This window comes from Rhincodon typus, chromosome 3 (assembly GCF_021869965.1).
Source record: "Rhincodon typus isolate 14 chromosome 3, sRhiTyp1.1, whole genome shotgun sequence".
Lineage (NCBI taxonomy): Eukaryota > Metazoa > Chordata > Chondrichthyes > Orectolobiformes > Rhincodontidae > Rhincodon > Rhincodon typus.
Window position 1 is genome coordinate 16,131,968 of NC_063334.1, and position 7,531 is coordinate 16,139,498.

At 40.6% G+C, this 7,531-nt stretch overlaps 1 protein-coding gene across 2 annotated transcripts in view; it reads left to right on the forward strand.

Moving 5' to 3' along the window:
• The first annotated feature begins 4,088 nt into the window (after nucleotides 1-4,088).
• The window catches only part of elavl2 (ELAV like neuron-specific RNA binding protein 2), a 100,185-nt gene continuing 96,742 nt past the window's right edge, over nucleotides 4,089-7,531 (forward strand). Inside the window, exon 1 of one of the 2 annotated variants that reach the window (XM_048595315.1) lies at nucleotides 4,089-4,107. The gene's annotated coding sequence lies outside the window, so the exon portion shown is untranslated. Of the gene's footprint in view, nucleotides 4,108-7,109; nucleotides 7,130-7,531 lie in introns of those variants that run through there. The other variant, XM_048595316.1, reaches the window with a different exon arrangement.

The window sequence follows — 7,531 nt, forward strand, 5'->3', positions numbered from 1 at the left end:
TTTGTTGGTTTAACATCTAACGCTGTGGTAGCCAAGCAACTGAGTACGCTGAGCACTTGGGGCTGTCGAGAGGCATTTTACAACAATTATTCCCATTATCTCCCATCCGCCAGTCTTCAATCACAGTCTCTTTGGGAAATATTTCGAGCCATAATACGTATTGCTCAGAAACACTGCTCCATTTGCCCAGATGCAATTTAAATGTGATTGAAATGTGGAACTTAAACAAAAACAAGAGCATGTTAATACCTGAAAACAACCACAGTTGACTTTTTGAACCCAATTTCTGCGACAATGTTCTTTAATGGATTTTCTCAATTGCTCTCAGGCGATTTGCACTTTTTATACATGGAGTGATTTGAGATTAAATTTCATGGGGGTGTTCTCACTTCCTTTCCCTTCCTGCAATTCTGGCAAAACATTTTTTTTGAAGAACTAAAAGCTACGTTCTTAGTTGAAACACTCAATGTGTCGTGAACTACGTAGTCTATAAATAAATGCAGGGCATATGCCTTTTCACTTTCTCCTAACTCAACAGGTACTCGAATGATTGTAATTATTGCCTCCAAGAGGCCCGAATAGACGCTGATTGCAGCTTTGTGGAACACCACAAAGACACGAGATGAAGCGGCTTATTTTCTCCATCATTATCTCCGTATTCATCAGAGAAGCGCACAGACGCTTGAACCGGTGGTGTATTTGCAGGGGAAAGTATCATATAGTGTCGCATACACCATCAGCCTTTTGCAGGGGGAAAAAACATAAGTTGAGTGTTCTTCAACTCGAACAGCCGTGTAACATTCTGTTAAAGGCGGAAAACAATTTTTAAAAAAGGTCCACCTGCATACAAACTGTTTATAGCTACAAATGTAAGGGAAATGTGTGGGCAAAATGATCAACTTTTGACATTGAATGATTCATGCGTTACTTCGAAATCCAGCTTTGTAATAGATTCTCAATTAGTTAATATAACACGTTTAAAATATCTAATTGATAAGTAAGTTTCTTAAATCGGCTGCGTCAGCAACTATATCACAAAGTTCAGATTACATTTGGAACCATTTCATGGCGTGAAGGTATTTCGATAACCAGGCAAACATGTATAGAATTATTCTCTCTGTAGCAATACGTACTTGCAGTCAGAGTATTAATGCTGAGCAGCGAATTAGGTCGGAGAACTACATTTGTCGGTATCAGTTGAACCAAACACTTAAATCTCACTGTTCTGCGCTCAATAGAGCGGTAAAGTTATACCTGACCTTAAGAATTTGTCTCTTATCCAAAGTAAATACGATAGTTGCCATATTTTCAAAACTCACTGGGAAATTTGATAGTACCTCTCTTTAAACGCCGTCTTTTAACAGCGAAATGCACACTTTTATTTCGGAAAGGGTAAACACCTCATGGATGCTGTAGATCTAGTTGAATTCTGCACTTGCCCCTTCTGCAGTGAAATAATCTTAATTTACTGTACTTTGCGAAACTTGTTTCATACTTTGGAATTTATACCCGCACAAATGTTTTGAATGTACAAGCCCTCTGTTACTCCAAAGATCAGCAGGTAGACAAGACAGTTTTGAAACGACCGTTAGATATTTTGAAACAGGAAACCGATTTTAATTATGCGACTTGATAAAAATCGTTCGGCAAAATTGCAATCTGATACATTGGCCAGAAGAGACAAGGAGGGGAAGGGGACAATTTGGATTGATGTTACATCCTAATGAAGATGACTTTTTGTTCAGAACTGAAAATACAGATTACAGAAACTGGACAAATAAAAGTGAATTCAATTAGTTTTTAAAAAAATTAAACTCTCTATCCACAAGGAAAAGTAAGCAGCTGTGAAGGTAGAAAGAAGCGTCTAAGTCTTCCCCCCACCCCACGACCCTTTGAACAAGATAGTTATATAAACCGAATCCCGTTGTGTTACAGCTTTTACTGTTTATTTTACCCTGAAAACGTCTCCTCTTGCCACCTGAATTTCAATTTCTTAATTTACAGCGGAGATAAAGTAGCAGGGGCTGGATCGGTGCTGCTGTTACCATGGGCAGGTCTTATCAAGCGTGAAGTTTGGTGCATTGCAAACCTATTTAAGTGATTATCTGTGGAGGACCTCTCGAGTCATCTCCATCGCTGCATTCTGCTGATAAGGCAGCTGTTCCTGTAGCTGCTGCCTTTCGCTGGACTCTAGTCGGCTTTTGATATAGTGTAGCTTTGTTATTACGCCCTGGTGCTATCACTTGCTCTCTTCTGAAAGCATTTGATCTGAAGACAAAAGGAGTTGATAGAATGATTGATTGATTGATACAACTAAATACTGCACCACAGCGGCTGCGCGAATCTTCCGCGGAATTACACTAATCTAAATGCAAAATCAGAAAATTAATTAAACCTCCGTCGATAACAATCACTGCAAAAGTCGTAAGGACGAGCGCGTTCTGCAAATGTTGTTAATTCACAATAATAACGCTTATTTTTAAAAAAATTAGATGGAATATTAATTATAATTAAAATGTATCCGCTGCAAACGCATATTTTTCAAAGGCTGTGAAATGGAAACTTGCTTCCCTAAATAAAATTCACGCAACAATCTTTTCGTCGCAGTGCTAGAACTTTCCAGGCAACGTGCTTACGTTTTGTCAAATAATCTGACCGGCGAGCTCATTTTTGTGTGGCAAATGCCCCTAAACTAATAGAAGCTGGGCTGTTTGCAGTAATATAATCTAAACGGAACTATTTATAGTGGTATCTGTAGGATACGATATATTAATTCGGCTTCAGGAATAAGCCACCGACCAGCAACAACACATTTCCCATTGATTCAGCGTAGGACGCTTTTGCACAAGCCAAACAGTTGCTAATTACTTAAAATAAGCATTTAACAGTCAGGGTAAAGGTCACCATTGGTAATCAATACATCTTAAATGTCTATACAAGCAACAAACAAAAGTCAAAGTGACAGCCTGAATGTGATTCCTCGCGGTGGTAATTTGTCACGAAGACAAAGTTGTAAACACACATTCCCTACAAGATTCCGTATTTCGTGGAAAGCTGGATGTGCAAGGAATTACATTCTCAACATCTGGATGTTATAGCCAGGGTCAAGCAGCAGAGGCATAAAATCCCACTGATCCGCAAGTACAAGTGCTAAAGTGCCTATACTAAATCTCCAATGCAAGGCTTCTTAGCTATTGATCGTGGTCTTGAATACTAATCACATTTGAAAACCTACAAATTCTTCACAGCGCACGTCCCGTATGAGCGATTAATGTCTGAGCCTCTACGTTCTTTAGAAAAAAACAGGTTCAGTACAGAGACATTAGTTGGAAAGTATGGTAATAGACTCTAGCACCTTCATGTGCTTTAAGACAATACATAATAACTTACTTTTGTTAAAACGCTCAGGTTCCTTTTCGAAGAAACAACAATAAATATTTTGAGAATAACCAGAGAGGGAAAAAAATATACAATGTTCTGTTTTGGCGGTACGTTAGCTGAATGACAGTCAATGGATCATATTAACGTTGCTAACTCTTGGCTAGTGTTTAGATAACAATCATTGTTATGACTGCAATGCACAGGGCCAGACTGGCTATCTATCCAAAATGAAATAGCTTGCCTTCCTATGCTGCCGCCATTTTGTACTTCAGCTCTAAGTGACTTGAAAGGAGATCACAAAAGCTGCACAGAACCAGCCAATTGAAAGCTATTGACCTTGACAATTCGTTGTACATTTAGTTCTCAGTTTCAGCTATTAGCTTGATCGTGTTGAGAACAGGTGGTGAACATATTTTTTCACTCGCAACAATGTGTATTTAAACTATATTGCTTTGAAAAGAGACAAAATTATAAAATACTAAACATGCCTTAACATTTTCTCATTAATATCCACACGAACCTTGTTTAGTTCTGTAACTTCTAAAATCTCCCGTAATCGGTCAGCCTGATACCAATTAAATCCGTAAATAAATTGCAAACTCCGATTTTTAAAAAATCGCTTACGACCACAGCGCGCAATAAATCGGATGATTAAAACCTTGTAATAAACCGAAATCTTCATAAATCGGGATAGAATAGTATAAAGAAGGATCTGCTACCGCAATTGTAAGTACAACTTCTCTACATGGTTTTTTGCTCAAAGTGAGACACGAATAATTTGTCAATGCTCTAATGAATACAGAATTAAATCGAAATCAATTGATAATGTTCAGTCAGCAAGGGGTCCACATGGTGCTCATTAATCGTAAAGTGAATGCGATTTCAAGTTGTTGTGGTTAATATACTTGTTACGCTAATCTGTACATTAAATCATTGGCACACACGGTAGACTTTTACCTTTTGCAGCTTAAATGTTTTGTAGTTCTACGCGTTTCCCCTATGCACTTTAAGCTATACGACTTTCCGCTTACTACCCAAAGTGAAACAAAACCGCTTTATGAAGAGGAAAATGAATATGACATTAAAGGGAACAACAGTTAAAGGGTTTGCAAGGCTTGTGCCTAAACTAATAACTTCAACTTCTATTCTACATTTGATAAATAATAAAACGCTTTGGAAATCTCTCCTCGCTGTGTAACTTATGAATGTCTTCATATCAATTTTTAGAACTAATGCAGTTCCTGTATAGCATTTGGAACGGGATTGAATTGTAAGCATAAAACAAAACTCATTTGTGCATACATATTAACTCGAGTATCAGACGCTTAACGTTGAATTGGGAAACGTAGACAGTATTCTACAACTTCAGATACCCCACTAAAACGAATTTGTTTTACACATGCACTTCAAGTCATTGCGTAGAATTACTCAGCTTACACGGCCTAGGCACCACGAAAACAGCAGTAATGCCAGAGGATTGTGGGTGAACCGAATAAATATTAATAGTACAGAACGCATCTACCACGTGCTTAATCCTTATTGTAAAGGGGATGCATGAAATTGAGTCCCTGCAACTAAATTAGAAAGGGCGTGTTTGCTCTGAATTCATATTTGTGGAAGTAATCCAAATTTCAGATAGTTTTTACTTCAAACTAAGGGCAGAAACCTTCATTTGAGAAGAAACAACTGCTCTGAATGGGGTTAAGGGACTTGAACTTTTTTTTATTGTAGAGCTCTGGTTCGCCATGAGGTCTAGACTTGAGATGTTGTATCCAATTATTGGTTGGTAAATGTCAGAGAAAAAGGGGTTGCCCTCAATGAGGCTGCTTCAAAATGCACCCAACCTTTCCTGAAGTGGTTAAGTCTAGTTCTATCTAGCGTAAACATAGGTAGAAGTTGAAAAATTGAAATTCCTTTAAGAAATCGGTGTATTTAAATGAGTTGAATTTGCACATTTGTTTATAAACCTTTTGTCTTCAATTTGGAGATCAGTTCCTATCAACATTGCACCTGCCAACACGTTGAAGGCGTTCTTGATGCTTTATGCGAACCATTGATAGTTTAAGCAAAAATTGTTTAAAATTGGTATCCCAAGCAGAAAATACCAGAAACGATGAGCAAATGGTTTTCACTGATTTGAATCAATAGTGGATTGCAAACGCTATGAAAGTTTTTTTTTGTTCTGTTTCGTAAAGCCCTATTTGGATGTAAATTAGACATTTTCATTACCCTTATCCTGGACTTTGAGAATGTCATTTGTTCATTTCTCCAGCTCCTATACATACAATAAATGAACATCCATTTGCTTAGAATGCTACTGTTCAACCCAAGATAAAATGAGCCGTTACAACTGTCCGTCTCCTTACGTGTATTGTTTAGTTCAAGCTGTTGTCAATCATAGTCTTACGTACTTTTCATCAGCATTATTTCAATTATTGACAAAAGAGGTGGCCTAGAACAGTTTCCGAGCAGAAGTCATACATTAGCGTTTTTGCTCAATGTCAAGTTTTGTTCGTTTCCTCGTTACAGTATGATGTTATTCCGTCCTAATATTACAGGAATGGCCATTGCCCCGCTGTGATATCACCAGCAGTTAACCAGAAGCCCTTTTCATACCTGTCATGATTTGATGGGATTTCTTTGAGATGATCTAACGTACCGTAAAAGCAGCAGGAGAACGTTGCCGTGCACTATCAATTAAGAGATGAAATTGTGCGCTGCCGCGGTCCAGCTTTAACACCAATGTTAATATAAACTGCCGCTTTTGTTTGCGGATTCGCAGGGGAAAAAAAACAGTTACGTGAATACATTTTGAGCGTGCAATGTTGTCATCTTCAAAATGACAAATACGCTGTACATTTTGTATTTGGGACCGCTCCGTCCAATGTCTCTCTCGCCTCTTAGAGAGACGAACAGTTCCAAAATGTGATTTGTCACCCTCCGTGAAGGAACAACTGAGCCCAATGCTTTCTCGCGGCAAAGGGGATTCCAGTATTGAAAGATGACTCGGCAGATGGGGAAATTGGTGTTGATGGCAGGAAACAAACCAAACATCTCCCCCCCCCCCCCCCCCCCCCAACCTTCTCGTTCTCATTGTTTCATTAAGAAAACAGGCGCTGTCCTCACCACAGTGCTAACTACGTACGATACCCACACACAAAAAAAGAATCACGGTCTTAATCATTAAACAAACGCTTTGCACTTTTCCTTGTGGCTTTGTATATTGACCACAAGTCAACCGAGACAGAGCACTAGTGACCCAGGAAGGGTCAAAAATAACAGCAGTAACTTACCAACAGTAAATACAGTAAGGCATGTTCCATTACAAAGATTTAGCTGAAGCGTATGAAGTTAATATTTTGACGCAGCAAATTTTAAAATGATTGACTCGACTGGATATTTAAAACAATAAAGCGGTTCTTCTGGGGAAGGGTATTTGTGGGAGCGACGGTAAATCCACAATTCCTTTTTCCCCCCAATATACCCGCTCTTGTGTATTCAATGAGAATGCGATGGGGGGGGGGTGGTGAGGAGAATCTGCAGTCGTCTGCCAGCTCTCCCACCCCACCCTCTCCCTTCCTTCACCCCCCCTCCCCCTGCGCTTATTCAAAGAGAAACGCCAGGTTTCCGCTCGACCCCGGCAGACAGTGTGGAGAGAGTCGGGGGTCGGGATCCTCCCGTGAGCTCGAGTCCCCTTCGCAACCCAGCCCGGCCTCTCTCTGTGTGACAGGCTGGTTCCCCACACACGGTGGGTATTGGAGTGGGAAGGGGGGAAACCGGGACAGTCACCAGAGAGACAGACCCCCTTTCCACTTACATCCCCGGTATCCACCACCCCTGCATTCCACCCTCTCCCCACATACCTACCCCACACCTCCCTCTTTACCCCCCAACTCCCTGTAAATCTCCTTTCTCCCCCAACGTATATCCCTTCCCCTACACACATCTCACTGCCACCCACCCTGCAACCCCTCCCCCAAAACGTATCCATCCTCCCTCCCTGCAACCCCTGTCTCCCCCAACGCGTATCCACCCACCCTGCAACCCCTCTCCCCCAACGCGTATCCACCCACCCTGCGACCCCTCTCCCCCCAACGCGTATCCACCGACAGTGCGACCCCTCTTCCCCCGTGTATCCACCCACCCTGCG